Below are 24,702 nucleotides of genomic sequence, written 5' to 3'. Positions count from 1 at the left end.
TGTAAAACTCCCCCACCTTGTCGCTGCTCATCACCGGCCCTCTCGGGGAAGTCTAACACAGCCAGTGATTGCGTGAATGACTCCTCTGCCACTGGATGCACTCTCTGCAAATCTGCAACGGCATTCAGTGTCTGAAAGCATAAAGGGAAACAGTTTTAATATATAGATAGATATGTTTAGCTCATTAGTATAATATATGCAGATAGACACAAAGCTTGGTACCTCTAGAGCATAATTAAGGTCCTCGGTTGCTACCTCATCACCAGCAACGGTCGAACATGAGGGTTTAAGAGGGAGGTTTGCCTGAGATTTCTGAGACACACACACACACACACACACACACACACACACACACACTTTGTGAGAAAATAACATCTTTTAAATATTACATACACAGTTTAATTGCTATTTTTTCAACTCACCACGATAAGGGTCTTCCTTATTCGGTGAAGCCGCTTTGGTTTGGGTATGCTACTGTCCTCAAATAGCTGCTGTGGTTCACAGGTCTGTTGGGGCCCTGGGATTTCAATGCTGGGGTCTATTGAAACCAGCTCACCGCACCTTCGCTTTTGTAGAGGTAAAGGCAACCTAAACAAAAAGATAACATATAGACATTAGTTAGCTAAAACCCCTGCATAAAAATAAATAATAAAAAGCACATAAACATTTTTTGTAGATAATTACCCAATTTCAGCTTTCTTGGGGTTTTCAGCTCGATTTCTTTTTCTTATTAAGCCACCGGATTTGTTTAGGAGATGGCTTATATTCTGTAATACAGGTCTCCCTACATACAAACAGAACAAAAGGAATACATAAAAGACCAAGCATTGACATAACATCACATTATACAACAATGTCTTGTCAATATCTATATCTATCTATATATATATATATATATATATATATATATATATTTTACCTTGTTGAAAATCATCGTCGTCGTCCCAAGCAGGTTTGCTCCTGATCTTTGGGGAAGGCCCTAGTGGTGCAAACTAGCTAGATAAACATATATTCCACAAAACGTTTTAATTCATGAATGATGTGAAAGAAATATATTAGAATAGGCTTAAACATAACATATATATAAATATATATATATATTTTTTAAATTACTCACCTTTTGTAGACATGCCTGTAGGACGTTTTTCCCTCTTGCTTTTTCCTCAAAGGTTTTGAAAATAAAAATGCAACGTTGAGCTGTTTGAGATGATCGAAGGTGGCAAGCCGAACTGACAAGCTAGCTAGCTCGCTGAAAACAGTAGGTAAAAAAGTGACCAGACATGCCTAGACATAGCCCCTACATACCCCTCCTCTATGACCGTCATACAGTAACAGGGGCCCCATAACTTTTTAACCCTAACCATTGGCCTAACACCTGCGTTTTAACACCTGATCTAAATAAACTCCAATGCGTCACACCGTTGCGGACCCATTGACGACGTCATCACGCATTCAGACGGCGAAACGTCAATACAGACTGGGGTGGTAGCTATATGCTAACCCCCGCGCCAGACTCCCTTTTAGGAATACAGGATTTTAAAACTTCACCACACTGTAACAGACCACTCCGTGCAGTCACAGCTCTGGTTCTCACATACTTACCTTCCGCTCAGGGGGGATAACAAACCGGGGTATATATCGATTTCATTTATTTCAACTTTTTTTTTTTTTTTTTTTTTTTTCGGCCAATCAGAACGCTAGAAAAAGCTGCGCGCGCACCCCCTACCCCCCTGCCCCCCAAAGCCGCATGTAATATACTACTCCTGTGGCACCCCTGAAAGCAAGTCCCCGTTCAGCCAAAAACTTCACAACAGTAACAACTCTCTGTAGAACCTGTGTCCAGTATGCACACTCCTCATTGAACTGTTTTTTGAGTTCTGAGTCCACTGTCAGCTGCTTGATTGATGTAAGAGATCATGGCTTTTCTGTGAACGTCACAGCTTTCATGTTCTGCTATACGATCATTAGCATGTTTCCAGTCAGAATAACCCCCACTCACAAATGCTGACTTTTCCTTGTTCTCGCCAAATATTTTGCATGCAAAACAAAACACACTACCTGCTGATGGTGAATAACAGAGCCATTCTCTGGGCACACACTCTCCGTTACTGAGTTTGCGTTTGAAATGCATTTTTGAGAAAAATCTTCTCTGCTGTTTATACTGGCGTTCTGATGCCGACATGTCAGCATCTTTATTTTGACAGGACTCCGGTCCCATTCCCGGCCAATAAGCCCGCACTTTTGCGTCAATATTGTTTCCCCAGCGGCCCAGGTCACTGTTGTATGGGTCATCTGACTCGTCTCCCCCTAACTGCTTTGCGGCCTGGTCCTCTCTCTGGGGCTCGTGTGCTCCCCCCTCCTCCTCCTCTCCATTGCTGCGGGCGGTCCCCTGCTCCTCTCCAGCTACATCCACCTGCGCGGCCTGCGCCTCCTCTGCTCCCTCCGGTGTGTGTAATAGCGATCTTCCTCCGTGAGGTGAGCTTTGGGATGCTCTTTAGTATTTCTTTTTCGCGCAACTCCTTCTTAATAAGTTTTTTTCTTTTCTGGGCACCACTCTCAAACGTCCTCCCCGACATTTTCCACTTAATGTCACTCACTCAATCATAGAGGGACACACCCCAAAACTAACTAGAGACATTCTGATAGGTAAACCCACGGGCCATAGGCTATAGGGCCACGTGGGTCACTCCTAATTTGGATCAATCAGCAGCCATGTAACGTGCGATTAGAGTGATTGACAGAAAACCTGACAAGTTACAAAACAATATGACCTTTTCAGCGCTTCATGAACCTGAACATGGGAGGCCCCTGAACTTGGGAGACCCCTGGGCTTCAGCCCAGGTAAGCCCGTGCATTAAAGTGGCCTTGTGTACAGTATAGGTTGCAACACTTTGCCCCAAATATGGAGTTTACCCACTTTCGTGCTGAAAATATGTAGAAAACTGCTCCCAGAAACTTTGTTGCTATGCAACAATTTTGTGAATCATATGACTCTCAGTACATTTCACCTTAATTGCTTTTTTTTTTACTTTACTGTCACCGGTTGAAACTAACGTTAATAAGTTAGTTGATTAATGGCAATGTAAAATGATTCATACAACCTTAGTTATGGTGAGCACTTTTCTAAATCTTTTCAATAGGACTGGGACTGAAAGTGGGTAAACTATCTTTGTTCAGCAATAAGATAAAGACTTAATGGAGGCCCTTAAGGAGACACTGAATGCTGATCAAATAGGCTGATTCTGAAAATAAGTAGCACTGTTCATTAATGGCTTAAAATGAGACAAATGAGCATGCACCTGCAACATTTACAAAAAAATTATTAACTTACAGAGCATGTCTTGAAGAAGGCAGAAGAATCATCCGCCAAGATGACAGGCAGTCCCTGAAGACAGGCACCTGATGTGTGTTGGCTCAGTGGTCTGGAAGATAGTGGACACAAGAGTAAAACACATCTTGCTAAGGATAATCGCAGGTATTTATCAAATAAATTACAGAAATTCCCCACAATGTTTATGTACAAGAGGCAGGGGCGCCGCCAGGAATTTTGGGCCCCATGACAAAAAAATCTAATTGGGCCCCCTCTGCGCAGCTGTTGTCACCACATCTCTAGGACCTAACTGTCCCATAAAAAGCTTTACATAACTCTAATTAAAGGCTTGCAACTGTCTTGCTTCTTGTAGTTCAATACTAGTACTAGCACAATATCTACTGCTGGTGATTTGTACATGCATGCAGGCTCAGGTAAGATACTCACTGTTTCCAACTGTCCAGCATCTGTACAGACAGTAGGTTGTTGTTTTTTTATTTTATTTCATAATGATCATTATGTGAGAAAATAATTGTTATTATGTTATTATGTGTTTGAATTTCTGTCATTAATAAATATTTCATTTTCTTTTTTGTAATGGTAAAAAGAGCAAGAGAGACAGAGCAATCCCCACAGACTCCCTGCAATGATGCTAACTGGCATGTCATTGAACTAGAGCTTAGATCGGCCCAAAAAATCAAGCCCGAACCTACCCGAGCCCGAGCACGTTGCGTCTGAGACCGGCCCGGCCCGACACATTAACTGTAATTATGAGCCCGAGCCTGATTTAAACCCGACACTTTTTTAATACATGGGCACAACGGCCCACGTATTAAACTGACACGTTCTTAACTACAATTCAGAGTTGTTGTTGAACTGCAGAAATCTGTTTAGAATAATGCAACAAGGACAAAGCCTGTAAACTGTGCTGTTTGTATGTGCTTGTATTCAGAATGGAACGGATCGCAAATGGATCCGAATGAAGAAACGTAAAAAAAAGAAACAATGATGAACAACATATTGTTGTCACTGCCCACGACTTGTTTAAACTGCTTCCATACCTCCGACTTTCCTCCACACTTGCTCAAAGTAATTCTCCTGTTTTTCTTTTTTTCTTTACATCTTCAAGCTCCATGTTGCACTTAAGATACACAATACAACACAGCAGGCCCGGTGTGATGCGTGCGAGAGGAGGAGACTCCGCGCATGAAGTGCTGCGTTTTGTAACTGCAGCCTAAATACTTTTATATAGCTTATATATACATATTTATAATATTTCTGATTATGGCATAGCTTTCTCCCCACACAATTAGGCTAAATAGGTAATGGATAAAAAAAAAATAATAAATTGCTTGGCCCGGCCTGGCCTGAGGATAGTGGCGGAAAATAACGGGTCAGGCTCATACTCGGGCCGAGAATCTAAACTCTACATTGAACACAATGTTGCTCACCTTCTTCACTGGAACAGGGAGGGGCACAGTTAGGGGGAGACTGGGGTGCTGCTGACTCATCTGTTGTTAAGTCTGCTAAAAAGGGCAGGGACAATGATTTAATATGAATATCTTGCTAAACGTTTCCCTGCACTGATTAAATGGTGATTGAATGTAGTCTAACACTAGTCTGTAGCTAGCTAGCTTATTCCACTATGGACATTAAGCCAACAGGTTAATACCACTCACAGACTATAGGCTACCCACCTTTCTTGGTGAAAAACTGGGTTACAGTTTGACACCCTTTCCTTTGTCTTTCCTCTCTCTCTTTTCTCTCGTTCCTTTTTTGAAAACCAGATTTTGATTTAACGTTACTTGGCAACATTGTGGTCACTGTAGTTCTGGCACATCTACTGACTGCTAGGGCTGGGCGTATCGATCTAAATATCGATAGTATAGATACTAAGATGAGTATTGGTATCGGATCGATACTGTCGTGATGAGATCGATACTTTTGTTGCAGTTTCTCTCCGAGTTCATGCGAGCACAGCGTCTCTCCAAGTCTGTGCGCAGTGTGCAAACAACGCACCTCTCTCTCTCTCTCTCTCTCTCTCTCTCTGCCCCCTCCCTGCTCTGCCGGAGACGTAGAGCGGAGAGTCAGAACAGTGAGAGAAGCCTGTGATGATTTTTTGTTGTGTTGTTCATATTGTTATATTCATATTTATACATTGTGGCTTTTGTTTACTTATTTTGCACAACTGACTTTGTTACTTTACTACTGACTTTATTTTTCACAAATATCTGTGTGCAGTGTATTTTTTGTTGTGTTTTTTATATTGTTATATTTATATTTATACATTGTGGCTTTTGTTTACTTATTTTGCACAACTGACTTTATTTATATCTGTGTGTAATGGAAGGTATTTTTGGTTGTGTTGTTGACTTTGTTATATTTATATTTTGTTATATTATTTTATTATTTTTATACCATTACATTGTTTTATATTGTTCTAGTTAGTAAATAAAAACATTTAGATTTGCCTAAACTCTTTGTCCTGTGTTTTATCATAATCATAATCAACTAACTAAAGGCAAAATCACAAAATGATTCAATGATTGTGACGTTACAAGTAAAAAGTATCGGTATCGGCGATACTAGCCCTGTATTTACTTGGTATCAGATCGATACCAAAATTCTCAGTATCGCCCACCCCTACTGACTGCAACTAAACTCCGTCACTGAGCGTGCAGGACCAAACCATTTCATGCAGATACAGGGGGGTGGTCGGTCAATATGGATGTTTACTTTTTGGTCAATGGGGATATTTAACTTTTACTGCCAAAAACAAGTAAAAACAAAGAGATCATTCATTTTATTATTATATTTGAAATATATATACTGAATGATGATGGTTTAATAATTTTATATTAGTTTTTACCTATTTTTTGGGGCCCCTGTCAGTCATGGGCCCTTGGAATTGTCCTAACTTTTCCCCCCTATAAGGCGCCCCTGACAAGATGACAAAAGGAGAGGAAAATGGAGAGGACAGAAAAGAAAATTAGGATATGAAGAGAGGAAAGTAGAATAAGGAAGGAAGATGAGATGGGAAGATAAGGATAGAGAGCAGAGAAGAAAGAAAAAACATGAAAGAAAAAAGAGATGAACAGAGAGAGGAAAGAGAGATAGTAGACTAATGTAGTCAAACCCACCTTTGTCTGACGTAAAGCTCAGCCAAAAGCTGGCCGGTCAGGCCTTTCTTTTTCCTAAAGAGGTCCATCAGCCTTGGAGAGAAACGGTCAAGTTCATCAAAGAAATTCTATTGCAGACTTTTCCCCACCACTCTGGTGAACTCGTAACACACCTGAAACAAAACAACAAAAATTAACCTTTGAGAGGAGGCACAAATCAGTGGGTGCACGTGTGCATGCCATAGGTGCGCTCCGGTACTTAGCTAGCTAAGCAAATAGCACTACAACCCTGGTCATTGTGGCAACTTATTCTTCCTGCGCGGGCCTCCAAAAATCAAATCGGGCAGTGTCGCCAAGACGCTACAGGTGAAAAATGTCCCGTTAAACCGGTTAAAATGACTTCTGTGCTCACAAACAGTGCATCGAGCGAGAAAGGCAATTTAGCTGACGTTAACTAAGCCAGCAAACCGGTGGCTAACGTTGATGTCTGTCGAACTTGTTAAAACAATGTTTTTCACTAACGTTACTCACAAAAAGCCCCTCCAGTGAGAAAGGTAACTTACTTAGCTAGCTAGCTAGCTAGCTAACGGGTGGCTAAGTTAATGTCCATCGACATCAAACTGCTTCACTTCGAATCCTCACAAACAGCCCCCCAAGTGAAAAAAATGTCGGAGTGTCTATTTGCACCCCCGGTACGAATAGCCTCGGCCACACAGCTGAGCTATTCACACCCTGTGACGTAACAACAAAAACACGTTGCTCGCGTGCACCGAAATCATGGCCGACATTCATCTTCCTTGACAGCAGAAACTGGCATATTAGGAAAGTTTTGTCTCTAAAGTTTATAACAATTGAATTTCTAGCGGGAAATGGATACTCCAGTTGTGCTTTCTGTCTTCAGTGAAAGCATAGAACCGTTAGTTTGTTAGTTAGTACCTATTTTTTATATACAGTATGGTTGCCTAGCAACTGAGGCTTGAAGACACCAAGTGGTAAACAGTTGTACCACATTCTGTAAGAACTGCTAGGTGAATGGTTAGAACACTGAGCTTTGGTCTGGGAGTCTGGAGTTTGGTTCCTTGGTAAGGTGATTTTTTTTTTTTTTTCATTTTGGATTTCTGCCCTCAGGACAACTTTGATTCAAGAAAATTCCCACCTGCTGCCATTGCGCAAGCCAGGGCCCGCGAACGTGACATTTTTTTTGTAGGGTGGTAGGGGAAGACTCATGAATATTCATTAGGGGACTGATCCCTGAATGGCTAGTACTTGTTGCCTGCTCTGGTTGGTTTGGTTAGGTTTAGGCAAGAGGAGTGGGATTGGTTATGGTTAGGGTAAAAATGTCAGGGCGAGCCAATCAGTGATGAGTTCCCTAATGAATATTCATCAATCTTCCCCATACATATATACATACATATATATATATATATATATATATATATATATATATATATATATATATATATATATATATATATATATATATATATAGTGCTGCTCATAAGTATTCATACCCATGCTAAAGTTGACTAAAAAGAGGAATAAAAATATCATCTTTTGGAAATTGACAATTTTTTTTGTGAATGAATAATATATTGTAAATAAATAAATGTTCTTCCGTAAAATACAGGGGCCATAATTATACATACCCCTATGTTAAATTCCCATAGAGGAAGGCAGATTATTATTTTTAAAGGCCAGTTATTTCATGGATCCAGGATACTATGCATCCTGATAAAGTTCCCTTGGCCTTTGGAATTAAAATAGCCCCACATCATCACATACCCTTCACCAAACCTAGAGATTGGCATGGTTTTATTTCAGTTAGCCTAATAGCTAACTGAGATAAGATCTATAGCAATGCAAATCAAAATCAAAATCATAATATATCTGATATAGTGTATTTTATAGACAAAAGATTATGATCTCTGACATTTATCCAGCTAACAGTGCTGCCAAAACGACAGGAAAGGGGAGAAAATACTAAAGCCGCTTCACAGACCACAGGGACCATAGGGCAGACCACTGAGGAGCTGGTTGCAACCAGTGTCTTTAGCGCCCCTAGTGGCAGTAACCACTGGTCCCTGCCAGAGACCATGGTCCCGGGACAGACCACGGAATTGGCTACAACCCCTGCTGTAAGTGTTTTTAACTTTAACGTCTGTAGGCACACTCTGCTTGAAAGTTTTGTTGCAGTTAGCTGGCTATTGTTAAGCTCACTTCTAACAACCATGATATTTTAGGTTACTCGTAAACTTGTGTAAAAACAACATTAGCAGATAACAATAAGCTAATGCTATCACTACTAGCTCTAACTAGCTGCTAGTGCTAACATTATTTCCTCATGAGGTTGAGATGAAAACATTTTTAATACAGCCTGGAGTTACACAAATGCAACATGAGGGTTAACACATCTCTGATCTTTCTATTCAAGATTCCTTTTTGACAAACAAAGAGGGTTCAGTGACTCCCGTGGATGCACCGGCAACTCCAGCACGGGCAGGAAGAGCATCGGCCCAGGCAACTCCAGCACGGGCAGGAGGAGCATCGGCCCCGGCGACTCCAGCACGGGCAGCACCTTCGTCATTGGCAACAGCGTCGACACTGGCAACCGGTTAGTATATAATGATACTAAATAATACTAAAACTATAATGAACAAGGCATCCAAGATATTTGCATTAACATGCACAGTAGACACAGTATTAGGAGTACTATTGTGCACCTGTGTTTTTTACTCGTGTGAAAAAGCAAACACGGTGGCCACACATGTATCACATGTAAAACTGCATGTCATAAAGATGAGATGTCTGATAGCTGAAGACATAACACAGACATGCAGAAGGCAACCAGTTTAGCATCATATCAAGAGAAAAAGCTAACTATTCTAGCCTGTAGTCTTGGAGTCTATTCTATGTGCTTAAATTAAAGTGCCCATATTATGAAAAAAAAATCACTTTTTCTGGTATTTGGGATGTTATTTTGTGTCTCTGGTGCTTCCACACGCATACAAACTTTGAAAAAAAAAATATCCATGCTGTTTTGAGTGAGATATGGATTTCTGAATGTGTCCTGCCTTCAGTCTCCGGGTGAGCTGTACAAAATCTACACGGCTTTCTACGTAACTAGCCAAGATGAGGGGCCTAGGGGGCTAACCGTTAGCATGCTAGCACTAGCATGCTAGCTCGTTCTCAATGGCAAAACACTGCTACAACACACACAAATTCACCCTAATCTACAAAATAAATTGTATAGAACTACTTACATGTCCCTGTTCTGCAGGTATTCCATACAAAGTTGGAAGTGCGCCCTCATTTAGAAGAAGTCTCCCGGCTAATCCTGCCTTGTACAGGCCGAAGTTGCAGAAACAGCTAGCTAGCTCATGTAATCCTTACCTAGCTACTGCGCATGTGCGACAGACAACAAAGATGTTACAGAAGTTGCGAGGTCTCACTCTGTAGCTAAAACAGAGACCTGACACAGGGTGAAAAGAGGAGCTGCAGCAATGTGCAGTACAACAAAAATATGGTGTTTTTTGAAAATTAAACCATGTAAACCTATTCTGATACAATCTCAAATTACAATTATGAACCTGAAAATGAGTATAATATGGCCACTTTACGCATAATATAGCACCTGGCTGTCCTGAGGGAGATGCAGGTGTCGGAAGTGGAGCAGCTGGAGCGGATACAAGAACAGCGTGAGCGCCATTTTGGGATAGCGCTCAAAGATACAGCCCAGGCAAGGGAGCTGGAAGCAGCCGTGTAGAAGGGAGGAGATAGCAGCAACTGCTGCCTTCAGTCAGGCCTTCCTTGGGACTCTGAGCCAGCTTGTGCAGGTGCTGCACAGCAAGTGGGACTCTGTTCCTGATCCTAAATTATGTATATAGTTTGTTGTGTTATTTGCATGTTTGCACATTTGTTCAATAAACCCCTTTTTAACTAATTAAAGAATATTTCTTTCATCATGGTTTCATATTACAAGGGCTTTTGCATGTCATTTCCAATATTGCACAGTTATAATTTAAAACAACAAGACAATATATTAAACAATGTTTTTAATATTTAGCTATTCAAATAGCGCATCAAACCCTCTCGTACATCCCTGCCTTCTTCCTCTGCAACCTGTGACAGTGCCACCACAGGCTCTGCTGCCACAGATGCATCCCAGTCATTGTCATAGGCCTCTCCATGAGTCTCGCAAAGATTATGCAAAGCACAGAAAGTAAGCACCATAGATTTCACCAGTTCTACATCAGTCATTTCTTTTCATAAGGCAATGCCACCTTCCCTTCAGTCTCAACAACAACCCGTGCCCTGCAAGTTTTTCTTGCTGTAAATCAGATTTTCTGCTTTGAGCCGTCCAGTGTCATGGAATGGTTTTAAGAGCCAGTTCTGCAAGGGATAGGCAAAATCCCCCAGGATGTAGTAGCCAGCATTAACACCACCGATGTTCCTGGTGGAAGCTGGAAAGTAGTTGCCACGGCTGGCTAACTCCCACAATGTGGACAGTCTCAAAACCCGAGCATCATGCAAGCTGCCAGGCAGTCCTGCGAACACGTTCCAGAACAGTCCCTTTCCATCAACAACACCTTGAGGGATGATGGAGTGCCAGCCTTTACGGTTGAAATAGTCGCAGTGGTACTCTTGTGGTGCTATTGATGGGTATGTGTGATCCATCAATAGCACCAATACACTGCAGGATTCCCCCATCTGCTCTCAGTGTAGGCAGCCATTTCTGCAAACTTCTCCTGGTCTGGGAAACAAATTTGTTCCGGCACCAACAACATCTCTGCAGCAGCAGCAAACTCTTGAACACACCGGCACACAATTGTGATGCTTACTCCAAAAAGATGGCCAACAGTTCTGTAGTCGGAGCTGGTCGCAAGCTTCCACAATGCCATGGCCAATCTCATTTTTAGAGGTACACACTTGCGGAAGGTTGTGTCCTGTTTCTCCATTGCTGGACGCATTTTGTTGTACAGGTAGATAAATGTTTCTTCGGACATTCTGAAGTTCTGAACCCACTGACTGTGTTTGAAACCGGGAACAATAACATCCCACTACTCTGCAGCTCGGTTGAACGCCCAAACAGATTTTGCAAAGCGTGAATGATCTGAAACACAAACAGTACACCACATTCATATTTTAGTGTGTAATAATGGTTGCTAAAGTTCATGTAATACTTTGTATAGAGTATAGTAAATACTGACTGTGACCCTGAACACATGCAAATGTTAGCTAACATTACCAGGTAACGTAACTTACCCTTTTGTGTCGGCGAACAACCATACTCGTCTTGACGTGTGAACTCTGTAGTAATTCCCAAACTCTCCTGTTTTTTTCAGCTGTTTTTTTTTTTTGCTGCCTCCAGCTTCTTTTGAAACAAAATGTGAAAAAAAAAAAAAATTTTAAAAGTCGCAAAGATCTCCCTTCATTCATTTTGCCAGATGATGGTCTAGTAGTCTAGATAGTCTGTTGCTACTATTAAATCAGACAATGTGCCGGAGTTTCTTTGCAACTTTTGACCTACTTATCCCCCTCCGACGCACCTGTCTCACATTATAGATGTGCAGAGTATTCTTGTGTAATGAAAAACTTTCAAAAAGTTCACAATAATTTGGTGGCCCCCCTGCAGCAACTCTGGGGACCCCCTAGGGACCCCGGACCCCCTGTTGAAGATCTCTGGTCTACGTCAATGGTAATCCTACATGGTCATGCTGCTCCAATCTCCGAACTGACCCCTTCGGAGGTCTTCCGTAAGATGACCAATCACAACGTTGTGGGCTCTGCTGGGGGGGGGGGGCGAAGTGGGGCAAGGGGGAGTAGGAACCTAAACCAAGCTTGGAGATGCAGAAAGTGCACAGATGACGGGAAGAGTTTCCCGACGATCTACATAGTTTATTGTGCGGTCAATCATGTCAGGCTGCTCTATAGGAGTCCTGAATCTAAAAGTAAGACCAGAACAGTAGTATAATAGCTGCTCTAAAAAAAAAGAAAAAGGAATGAAACACTGGTATAATGGCACATTGAACTTAAAATGTTAACAGGGGATGCAGGGGATGTACCTACAAACTAATTTCAACGTCAGCATTCTTCTTTGTTTGTACTTACTAGTACAGTGCCTGTTGAAAATGTGCCTGTTTGGAACAGGCCGATTGCTTGGCCTGTGGTATTGCTGCTTTCTCCAAAACCAAATTGTACCCCAAAATTACTTACAGAAGGACCCCAAACCACTTAATATGCAACTCCACTGTATAGCCTACTACTGACTTACAGTGTACTTCTACATCAGAGGAAGACAATGTACTACAACATTTATCTGACAGAGAACATGGCAGATTCAGAATTTAATCACAAAATATCACAATTAAACTGGAATAATCAGACAGTTGCCTAATGGACTCATGGCAGTGCGCTACCCATCCGACCCATCAGCACATATCTGCGTTAATCAACCACCAGAACCGGACTCTTTTTGTGTGTGTGTGTGTGTGTGTGTGTGTGTGTGTGTGTGTGTGTGTGTGTGTGTGTGTGTGTGTGTGTTTCATGCTCACAGAAATGATGTACCCACAAATGCACGACTCCGGTAAGTAAAATTCTACAGTCTTTATTTAGAGCACAGAACAACTCCCGGACAGTATCCAAATTGACAGGTACTAAGGGGAAGTCCAAAAACAGGCAATGGTCCGAAACACAGGAAATCAGGAATACAGGGAACAAAGGTAACTGGGAATAAACGCTCAATCTTGCAATCGATCTTGCACTGAGGTGAGGTACAGGTGAGTTTATATACCAGAGGACAGGGGCGAGAACGAGACACTGGTGCAACACATTAGGGCGGGGAAAGGTAATCACACAAGGCGGGAAGGCAGACAAAGACCGGAAAGAAAACCTGATGGTGAGTAACAAAATAAAACAGGAAATGGAAAACCAAACAGAAAACATGAAATTAACTAAAAACATAAACTTGACACGGGAGCAGGACGTGACAGTACCCCTCCCTCAAAGGCTGACTCCTGACGGCCCAGGCTCCTCAGGATGTTGCTGGTGGACCTCACGAATTAACTCATGGTCCAGAATGTTGCTGGCTGACACCTAGGATCTCTCCTCGTGCCAGTACCCCTCCCAGTCCACAAGGTAATGTCGGCCTCTCACTTGTCTCCTGACAGCAAGTAACCTCCTCACAGTGTAGACTGGTCCTCTGTCGATGCATGGAGGAGGGGGTGTGGGAGTCTCTGGCACTAGCTGACTCTCCTGAACTGGTTTAACTCGACTCACTTGGAATGTAGGGTGAACCCTCATTGTCCTGGGCAACTTCAACCTCACAGCAACCGGATTAATAACTTTCTTAACAGACCAATGAAACAAGGTGCCAACTTACGGCTCTCCACATGAAGGGGAAGGTCCCGGGTAGCCAGCCAGACTTTCTGACCCTCAGTGTAGGTCAGGGCATTGGTCCTCCGACGATCCGCAGACTTCTTGTTCTGTGCTGAGTTGTGGAGGAGAACTTGCTGAGCTCTGGTCCACGTCCGCCGACACCGAGATACCAACGCTTGAGCCGAGGGAACTCAAATCCTGTTCCAGGGCAGCGAAGACGGGAGGTTGGTGCCCGTACAAACACTGAAAAGGGGTGAGACTGGTGGAAGAGCAGGGCAGGGTGTTGTGGGCATCTTCCCCCAGATGAGCTGCTTGCTCCAACTGGCTGGACAGGCAACGGAAACCCACCTCCAACACATTAGGGCGGGGAAAGGTAATCACACAAGGCGGGAAGGCATACAAAGACCGGAAAGAAAACCTGATGGTGAGTAACAAAAAACGAAAACGTTGAACCTGTTTATGATTGGTGGGTACAGGCCTTAACTGCTTTGACCTTCCCCGGGTCCATGCTCAACTCGTATCCCAGAAAGGACATCATGGGAACGTGGAACCCACATTTCTCTGCTTTGACAAACAGTTTATTGGTTAGCAGTCTCTGGAGTACTTTACGTACATATTGAACATGTTCTTCAGGGTTACGGGAGAAGATCAAAATGTCATTGAGATGAACAAACACGAACACATTCAACATATCCCTGAGAACATCGTTAACCAACGTCTGAAAAACAGCAGGGTCGTTAGTTAAACCAAAAGGCATGACCAAATACTTGTAATGTCTACTGCGAGTGTTGAATGCCGTCTTCCACTCATCCCCTTCCATGATCCTTACCAAATGATAAGCGTTTCTGAGATCTAATTTGGTAAAGATGGTGGCCGCTTGCAAAAGCTCAAAAGCAGAGGATATCAAAGGGAGGGGGTACCTTTTCTTCACGGTGATGTTGAGCCCTCTGTAATCGATGCACAGCCGCAGAAATTTGTCCTTCTTCCCCACGAAGAAGAAGCCTGATCCAACAGGAGGACGAAGGCCGAATGATCCCGGCAGCTAGAGCAGAATCGATATACTCCTTCATAACCAAATTCTCAGAAGGAGAGAGGGAGTACAACCGACCCTTGTCCCCCTGTCCAAAGGGAAGGGGGACATGACACATCTGCCAGAGCAAATAAAACATGAGCTTGCAGTTTTCTCTGGCTCCCAGGCAAGATTAGTGTCTGACTGGGAGGAAATGGCGAAGAGGCTCAGCCATTGTTGTTTCTTCATCATTTTTTACCACAATCTAAGCAGATCGTGTTCTCTACTGTCAGTTCTAGCTGTTTACTGTAAAAAGGCAGTTTTGATTTGAAATACATAAGGCAGTTTTGATTTGAAATACATTCACTTTACACATTTGTCTTCATGAATAGTGACAATTATGGAAAACAATTACTCTGTTTTGAACTGATTAATATAATTAAAATAAAGCCCTTTGAATCAGAAATAACATGCATTAACAGGTCTCAGCTGGTTTCTACCACTTCGACTAAGATTGCTGGATTGGCCAGATTCTGAGATAAATAATCCATTACGCTTTGAAAGATAAAGAAAAGCTTTAGACCCTAACAAAGCATAATTATGGTAATGGAGCTTTAGTTTAGAGGGCTATCTAACATAACTGAGTTGGGTATATGTATACCATTCTGGGCATTCTAGGGCAGGAGTAATGGTTGTGGTTAATTGAGGCAGACAAACTTGGACAGTGAGCGATATGATTTCATCAGTTTCTTTCAGCACTTTGATGGTTGATAGGTAATTAAATTGTAATTTGACTCAGTTTCAGACCAGCTGGACAACGTTATGATTTTCATTTATAGTTTGTCAGCTGTCTGTGTAGCCTAACTGTTCAGATGATAACCTGCAAACCTAATGAGGATTTCCAATTGCTATGTAGCGTGGCTTGCAGCCATCACATTGCAGTACACTGCACTTAAAGCTATAGTGCGTAGTTTCTGTCTCCCCCATGAGGAATTCTAAGTAATGACAACAAAACTGTCGGCGCATCCACATGATACATGCCTTCCGTGACCGCGCACAACCTCCACCCCTCCTCCACACAGTTGCTGGCTCGCTGGAATGTCACCTCTCTGTGGGGGAAGGAGCCTGGAACTTGTGTGGGATGGAGCGCTACCAATTAGATCTGGTGGGGCTTCTCAGTTCTGAAACCATACTCCTGGATAGGGAGGGGTTGGACTCTTTTTTTCTCCGGAGTTGCCAGTGTGTGAGGCGCCAGACGGGTGTGGGGTTACTCACAAGCCCCCGGCTGAGCGCCGGTACGTTGGAGTTCACCCCGGTGGACGAGAGGGTCACCTCCCTATGCCTGCGGGTTGTGGGGGGGAAAACTCTGACTGTTTGTGCATATGCACCAAACAAAACCTCGGAGAATTCGGCCTTCTTGGAGACCTTTAATGGAGTCCTGCATGGGGCTCCAGTGGGGGACTCCATAGTTCTTCTGGGGGGCTTCAACACGCACGTGGGCCAATCACATAGAGAGGCGTGATTGGGAGGAACGGCCTCCCTGATCTAAACCAGAGTGGTTGTTCTTTGTTGGACTTCTGTGCTAGTCATGGATTGTCTATAACAAACACCACGTTTGAACATGGGGATGCTCATAAGTGTACTTGGTACAAGAGCACCCTAGGCCGAAGGTCAATTATCGATTTTGTAATCGTTTCATCTGACCTGAGGCCGTATGTTTTGGACACTCGGGTGAAGAGAGGGGCGGAGCTGTCAACCGATCACCATCTGGTGGTGAGTTGGGTCAGGGGGTGGGGGAAGACTCTGGACAAACCTGGTAAGCCCAAACGGGTAGTGCGGGTAAATTGGGAACGTCTGGAGGAGGCCCCTGTCCGACAGACTTTCAACTCACACCTCCGGCGGAGCTTTTCGTGCATCCCTGTGGAGGTTGGGGGCATTGAACCCGAGTGGACAATGTTCAAAGTTTCCATTGCTGAAGCTGCGGCGAGGAACTGTGGTCTTAGGGTCTTATGTGCCTCAAGGGGCGGTAACCCACGAACACTGTGGTGGACACCGGTGGTCAGGGAAGCCGTCCGACTGAAGAAGGAGTCTTTCCGGGATATGTTATCCCAAAGGACTCCGGAGGCAGTTTCAGGGTACCGAAGGGCTGCAGCCTCTGCCGTGAAAGAGGCAAAGCAGCGGGTGTGGGAGAGGTTTGGAGAAGACATGAAGAAGGACTTTTGGTCGGTACCAAGGTGCTTCTGGAAAACCGTTCGCCACCTCAGGAGGGGGAAGCGGGGAACCATCCAAGCTGTGTACAGTAAGGATGGGACACTGTTGACCTCAACTGAGGAGGTAATAGGGCGGTGGAAGGAGTACATTGAGGAACTCCTGAATCCAACTATCATCCCCTCTATGGTATGGGCAGATCTGGAGGCTGATGGGAGATCATCGTCAATTTCCCTGGGGGAAGTCACTGAGGTAGTCAAAGTCACTCTTCCTCCTGGATCCTGGAGGGGGCCTGGGAGTATGCCTATCTGGTCTATATGTGTTTTGTGGATCTGGAGAAAGCGTATGACTGGATCCCCCAGAAGATACTGTGGGAGGTGCTGTGGGAGTATGGGGTTAGGTGGTCCCTTCTCGGGGCTATCCAAACCCTGTACGTCAAATCCCTGTATGTCCAAAGCAAGAGCTGTGTCCGGGTTCTCTGTAGTAAGTCAGACTTGTTCCAGGTGAGGGTTGGCCTCCACTAGGGCTGTGCTTTGTCACCAATCCTGCTTGTGATATTCATGGACAGGATTTTCGAGGCATAGTTGTGGTGGAGATGGGTTGCAGTTCGGTGACCTGGGGATGTCATCTTTGCTTTTTGTTGTCCTGATGGCATCATTGGTCCATGACCTTTAGCACTCACTGAATTGTTCACAGCCAAGTGTGAAGTGGCTGGAATGAGGATCAGCACCTCTAAATCTGAGGCCATGATTCTCAGCAGGAAACCCATGGATTGCCTACTTCTGGTAGGGAATGAGTCTTTTCCCCAAGAGAAGGAGTTCAAGTATCTTGGGTTCTTGTTAGCAAGTGAGGGGACAATGGAGCAGGAGATTGGTCAGAGAATTCATAGTTTTCAGTGACGTGACTGTCGCTGAGCCTGGAGGGCAAAACGCACTGGGAATTCCATTGAGCTGCCGTACAAGCCTGTCAAGTTTTTCTCTTTTACAATCCACAAGTGTTCAGATCACCTCTCAAAAGACAAACAAATATATAGATATATACAAACTGCAATTCTTAGGCACATTTGACCAATATACAGCACCCACTGCGGTGTTTCAATCATTAAGTGTAATTATTTCAACTAATGTTAGCTAACGCGCTAGCTAGCTACACTCAATCATAACATGATGTCGTAACTTTCACCACTGCTCATTTCATAAAGGGCCCCCGGCAACAAAACGTGTCTTTGTTTACGTTGTATAATGTGCTGTTGGATTGCATTTGATTTTGCCATTTTGTCTGCGATCGGACACGATTCTGGGAAAAGGATAGCACGCTAGTGCGCTAACGTTAGCTATGCTAGCTAACACATAGCAGTGCGCTAACGTTAGCTACGCTAGCTAACACATAGCACATTATTAATCAAACTCATTAATGGTAAACACCGGCAACATTAGCCTTTACACATTAATAAAACATGCTATTCCTCTGCCCAGAAAACCTTAAGTCCGTTTTTGTCTGTCCATAGCTTTCCACGCTAAAACAGAAATGGTCCGTGTCACTCGTCAGCGGCCACTGAGAAACCTTCCCTCCAACAAGGGCAGAAGGAAGGGAGCTCTGTCGACTTTGAGAAGAAAAACGTTGTTTGTCCTTCTTCTGCAGATATGAAAAACACTGGTGCGTTTTTCATAGGATCCACGGTGCTCCTTGGACACCATAATTAAATCCACTTTTTCCAGAAAATGGAAGTTTTAGCACAAGCGCTTACGCACTCTCTGTAGCAACGGCTGTTGCAGACGGAAGACGAGAGTTTCTGGCGCTCCAAAGTTTTATAATTTCGGCGGTGCATTTGAGGACTTTTAGCCAATGGGATTTTAGCCAATGGGATGTAGTTCTTAGACTAGTTGAACACTCCCCATGTCGAAGTAGCACCTAGGCGTGAACTATTAGGCTGGCAGGCCCTTTCTTCGTCCATGAGCACATGTTGGCCAAAAATCCTTTGTTTGAAAAAGATAATGTTTAACTCTTACTTCCCTCGGTCCCAACACTATGTGCTTATTGTATCACGTTTACAGTTGTCTATTTTTTTTTTTATTGTATTGTCTTGCATGTTATGGTTATTATTTCATTTTGTCTTAATTTTTGTGTAAATAAGTGGTGATGACGAGTGGGGGATTCGGGGGGGGGGGGGGGTTCATGTTGTGAGCTGTATGTTTTGTGTTGTTCTGTTAATCAAAACAAACGATCACGTTTCTATATGTTTTGCATTCTCTCGCAATATATATTGCGATCCCTTGCACTAAGTTTTGCGTTCCCTCGCAGTATTTTGCGTTCCCTTGCAATAAGTTTTGCGTTCCCTCTCAATAATTTTCTTCTAAATGGCGTTCTGAGCCTGTATCTATTTCCACTCAGCTGCCCAGCACAATGGATCAGCTCATTGAATTTTAGTATGAGCTCGGAATTATGCTGATATACTGCTCAAAGGGCAAATTCATATCTGATATCAGTGTTTCACATGCATAGGTTATACTTGGGCGACCCGCCCAGGTAGATAAATCTGATTATCTGAAAATTACATTTTTTTTCCCATTAACAATGTAATTTTATAGCACACAGACCAGCGACCTACAGCCCCTCCTCCTCATGAAGTTGTGCACTCCGCGCATGTCACAGCATCAACAATTCCCTTTAGGCTCAGAGCCAGGCTTACGTTAGTAGTAGTGCATGCTACTTGTGTTGTTGTGGCTTCCCGTGGGATTTAACTGTCCTGATCAACCGTAAAAACACTGCAGCCACACCGCTGCCAAAACTCCCCGAACGTTATTTACATAGTCTGGTTATTCACATAGTCTGGTTATTCACATTGTCTGGTTATTCACCCTCTCCGAGGCAGTGTGTTCTGCTTGCTATATTTGGATTTGACTGGAGCTAACCGAAGCTAATCTTACCAAACGTTCTCTCCGTGCCCGTAGCCATTAACTATAACGTTATTTATGCACTCAAGCCCGAAACCCCCCCCTTGACATTTTATTAAGTGTGCATAACCAACCCAGTCTCATGGCAGTTCGTGATGGCATCACGAAAAGAAATCTATTAGATCGTGATACCATCACGATATTTTTAAGATTTTCGTGATGGGGGTCACGTTTTTTAAACTAATGTATTTCAATAGGAAGCATCTTTCGTGATCACAGCACGATTCTTTCTGCCAGTCGGCTGCAGCAGAGAAGCTGTATACAGCTTTGCTATTATTGGTATTTTTAGCCCAATAACCGCTATTTTAATCAACATTTATTCACCAGATCTTGGTTTATATGTATTTCTTTTAATGTTATTATTTCAGTTATTATGTCTATTTCGGCCAGGGAAGCTGGATTGCTTTGTTGTTTATTGATATTTTTAAAACTATAACACTACATCTATCAACATTTATTTAGATGTTATCGTGGTATTCATTTCTTTATTTTAATAATATTATTTCGGTCTTATTACCGGTAAAATATTACAGTATGCTGTAAGACAGAAAAGTAGGCTACGATATGAGCCGAGCTGGACGCATTCAAAGCCGATATCCCACAATGCAATGCGGGCATTCATATCAGAGCATCGGACAGCGATCAGCGGGTGTTTAACAACAATATTGCTTCAATGTACATATTTAATCAGTGGTTTTGTCACCAGCAACAACACGTTGCTCAGCTTTGTTCCAGTAAGTTATGCACCGTAATAACGTTTAAAAAAATCTGCAAAATATTCTGGAAGTGAAGTAGTAATTACCGCTCCACGTCTGTGAAAGATTGCTGCACGTTGTACGTGAGAATTTATACAATAAAAATACCAATAATGAAAAAATAGTGTTATGCTAAGCACTTTGATTTGCCCTGTCGCAGAAAAATACTAGGCCTATATAAAAAACCTACAGTTGAGTGTTTAGAAATACAGCCTAATGGCTTTTGACTTGTACTGTTGTGAAAAACAAAAAATAAACTATTTACAAAGAGAAGCATTTTAAATTTTATTTTCCATGCATCGTTATTTAAAAACTCAATTTTCTAATTTTGCGGTTGATGAATGTTAATAGCAAAGACTAAAGGGAAAAAAACATGAGCATATTTATGTGTGGGACTTAGTTTGATTTAAAATCACACTGCATTATTAGTTGTTTAAAATAAATGACTTTTTTGAAATAACAATTTATTGTAGGCCTAACATATTAATTATTATATTCAGAAGATGATCCTCATATCAATCACCATGGTTACAGCTTGTAGCCATCCTAACCTTTGTAGCCTTTACTGAGACTACCTTTTCAAAATTAAGAAGGGACTAGTTTTAGGAAGCATTTTCAGGAAATTAAAAGGTTAAGCAGATTGTTGCTGAGGTTTTTGTTCACAGAGTAAGATGTATATAGCTTTGTATGGGTATGTGTACATATACAAAATGTGTTTTGGCATTTTTGGCACACTTCTACCTCAGCCTATATTGCACACAGACAAGTACTTTTGCATATTCTGCTGAAATAGATACCTGTGGTGCCATGCCAACAATCTCATTCAACCATTTCACAAACTGAGGAAAGGGTCGTGACATGGATCAGAGGGTATCAGAGGTCATAAATGATGAGCCAATCAATCGGCTCTGCTCCTATAGGCACCTTAGTGTTCATATGGACAACACCTTTGGCTGCAAGGCCTGTGTTGAAAGTGTGTGGTATCATTGTTGGGTATCTGTTATTGTACAGATTTAATTATTGGCAAATTATCAAAGATGTTTTATCAATATTAATAAAGTTATGAATATGCATATTCATAACTTCACCAAATTGACAAACAATCAAAACGGGGCACCACCCTGGAACTCAGGGACCAATAATCAAACTGTGAAACTGTCTCATTTAGGTGGTGTTCCCTTTAAAATACCGATCTGAATTAATTTGATTATTTTATCTGGTATATTCTAAAGGAACAAAGGGAAGGGTGAATTCAAGCAACGACCTGTTTAACCAGCTTATTACAATAAGTAAACAAATAATCACAGACAACTGCTATTTACGGTATAACAGAATTTCTTTAAATTCAAAATCATCAATGGCCAATCAATAATCCTTCGATCAATTAAAACCAATATACCCTTTTTAAACTACAACAAAACAAAGCAAAAACAAACCAGCAGGTGATGTGAAGAGGAACGTCTGTGTCTGTGTCTGTATGAGTGTGAGTGTGTGTGAGAGAGTGCGAGGAGGAGGGGGTGTTGAAATGTAGTCTAGTTCAAAGACTACAAAAATGGCTACTCCTGTGACCTGCACAAAACTATTTAGCCTCAAGAGGGAGGTAGTGGTGCTGTGTGCAGCGCTGTGTGGCTAGAGCAAGCCGGTTAGTTTTCAGGCTAACATCTTACGGACCAAAAGAACACACTAGCTACTTTGCTATGGGCTAGCGGTTTAGCTATTCACGCACGTGTTTGCGTGTGTGTGTGTGTGTGTGTGTGTGTGTGTGTGTGTTTGTGTGCGTGAGGTTAGTGAAAGAAGAAAGGGGAAAGAAAAATACACACTTAGATCTTAGTTATCGATAATGACCAGCCCTCTCAGTCACTCAGGTCTGGACTAACGTGAAATTAGGGCAGACTCTGAGAATTTCGTCTGACTGAGGGGACGTTCATTATAACCACTCTGGTGTGCTAAACAGCTGATTCTCCACAGAGATAACACGGCTCCGCCGGTCTACACAGATCGCGGGGTGGGGCACTTGTCGCCTCGCGGCTGTGAACAGACGGACCGATGGAGATTATTATCTCCCCGAACAGTAACTAAACTCCTCAGCAGTGGGATAAGCACAATACCCTACAGTCTGAACAAGCTACATATTCAACACAACATATCAACAAATGCACCCTGATCAGAGTACATTCACAGAAATAGATTTGACTCAGTGGTCACAATCATAGATTAATAAATCAAATGCGCAACCGTAGCGCTTATGCATCGATCACATTAATGGTAAACAATGGCAACATTCGCCTTTACACATTAATAAAACACACTATTCCTCTGCCCAGAAAACCTTAAGCCTTCTTACTGTGTGTTCAGTCCGTTCGTGTCTGTCCATAGCTTCCCACGTTAAAACAGAACGGCCTGTGTCGCTCGTCAGCGGCAACGGAGAAACTTTCTGGTCCCCAGGGCAGCGGGGAACAAGCCAGAGTCGACTTTGAAGAAACAATGGTGTCCGTGTCCGATTTTCTTCTAGAGAACGTCGTTGTTCTCTCTGCAGCGTTGAAACACGACGTGTGTTTCCAGGATCCCTTTAATTAAATCCACTTTGTTAAAAAATGGAAGTTTTTAGCACAAGCGCTTGTGTGCTTCCTTCAGCAGCGTGACCCACCAGCGGAAGACCGGGATTTTTGGGTGGTCAGGCTATTTATGGCTCAGGTCCCCTGACCTGGCTCCATGCTGTTTTATGGTCCCAGGAGCCAATGGGAGATCAGAGTTCTCGGACCTGTGGCCATTTTGTGCAGTAGCACCTACGTGTGACTTGCTGGTTGTTGCCATGAAATGGCTTCGCCCTCTTTTCTGAGGAGACATAGATTGGAATTTTCCATGTAGGCCGAAAATCTCTTTGTCTGAAAGACCGCATGGTCTTTTGTCTTTCAGAGACAGATGCTCTGAGGCCTTTTGGTTAAAATCAGGTTTAACACAACTGCTGATCCCAACATCATTTAGAGCAGACTCACAGTGAATCAGAGGGTTTATGTTATACAAGGCTGCATTACAGAGCATTTTAATATGTCAGCATGGCAATATCTAAACACATCTCATTTAAAGCTTGCTTATCAGGTGACTGTCTCTCCAGGCAAGCACAGAAAATATGGTCTGATCTATCTTTATTCTTCATGTCAGATGAGCACTTATCCTCTGGCAGAAGAAATAAGGTACCCCAAATAAAATATTAAATATTAAATATTTCTGAACTATAGGCCTAATTTGGACCTACCTCAATAAAACTTTAAATAATGTTGCTTGAGGCTGCAGTGGTTGTGCAATAGCTTCATGATATGATGCCTATAGGGTTGTGTGTAGGTTGCTCTTGTCACTGTTTGTGAAAGATGAGCAAAAGATTGTGGCTGCGTGATGTGCTTCAGTCTGGCTACATATCACTTTGTTTATGTTGTTTTGTTATTGTAAGTATAGCTGTACGATGAAACAATATGTCAAGTGTTATATGTGAAGCATTTGAATTCAAGGCAAATATCCCTCTGGGGACAATAAAGTATCACCGGCAAAGTGGTCTCCATGATATCTAAAAATTAAAACGCTGTCGTAGGACTATAGCAAACACATCGTTGGAAAGGTCTCAACATGGAGAGTAACAGATGTCAGTCTGAAGAGGATAGATTACTCCTGCTTTGAAATATTGACCTCTGAACCTTGAACCCAGTACATGTTTGAAGGCTTGTCATTTAGCAACAGAAAGTGCTACACACATAGGACCAGTTGTTATAGAAAGCTCTGGACCTTAGCTGTCATGTAGATATGGTCTCCAAAGTTTCCCCACTGTCAAATATGATGATTCATTTTTACAATCTGATGACACCAGTGTGTTCCCCATCCCAAAAAACCCCAGGGTGTATCCAAAATTCTACACTGCCAACTTCTACTTATGAGAAATGTACCAGTATATTTAAAACTACAACTCCCACTATAGACGCGC

At 42.7% G+C, this 24,702-nt stretch overlaps 2 long non-coding RNA genes across 2 annotated transcripts; one reads left to right on the top strand and one right to left on the bottom strand.

Moving 5' to 3' along the window:
* Positions 1-463: 463 nt before the first annotated feature.
* LOC116058991 lies at positions 464-18,752 on the bottom strand. Its single transcript, XR_004107174.1, has 3 exons — positions 18,673-18,752; positions 1,888-1,893; positions 464-474 (listed from the first exon to the last, which is right to left on the bottom strand). It is a non-coding gene; the product is annotated as an uncharacterized LOC116058991 (long non-coding RNA).
* LOC116058990 lies at positions 13,261-23,506 on the top strand. Its single transcript, XR_004107173.2, has 3 exons — positions 13,261-13,273; positions 18,615-18,747; positions 23,331-23,506. It is a non-coding gene; the product is annotated as an uncharacterized LOC116058990 (long non-coding RNA).
* The last annotated feature ends 1,196 nt before the right edge of the window (positions 23,507-24,702 follow it).

The sequence above is a fragment of the Sander lucioperca genome, chromosome 11 (genome assembly GCF_008315115.2).
Source record: "Sander lucioperca isolate FBNREF2018 chromosome 11, SLUC_FBN_1.2, whole genome shotgun sequence".
NCBI classification, from domain to species: Eukaryota; Metazoa; Chordata; class Actinopteri; order Perciformes; family Percidae; genus Sander; species Sander lucioperca.
This window is presented reverse-complemented; position numbering and strand designations above follow the sequence as displayed.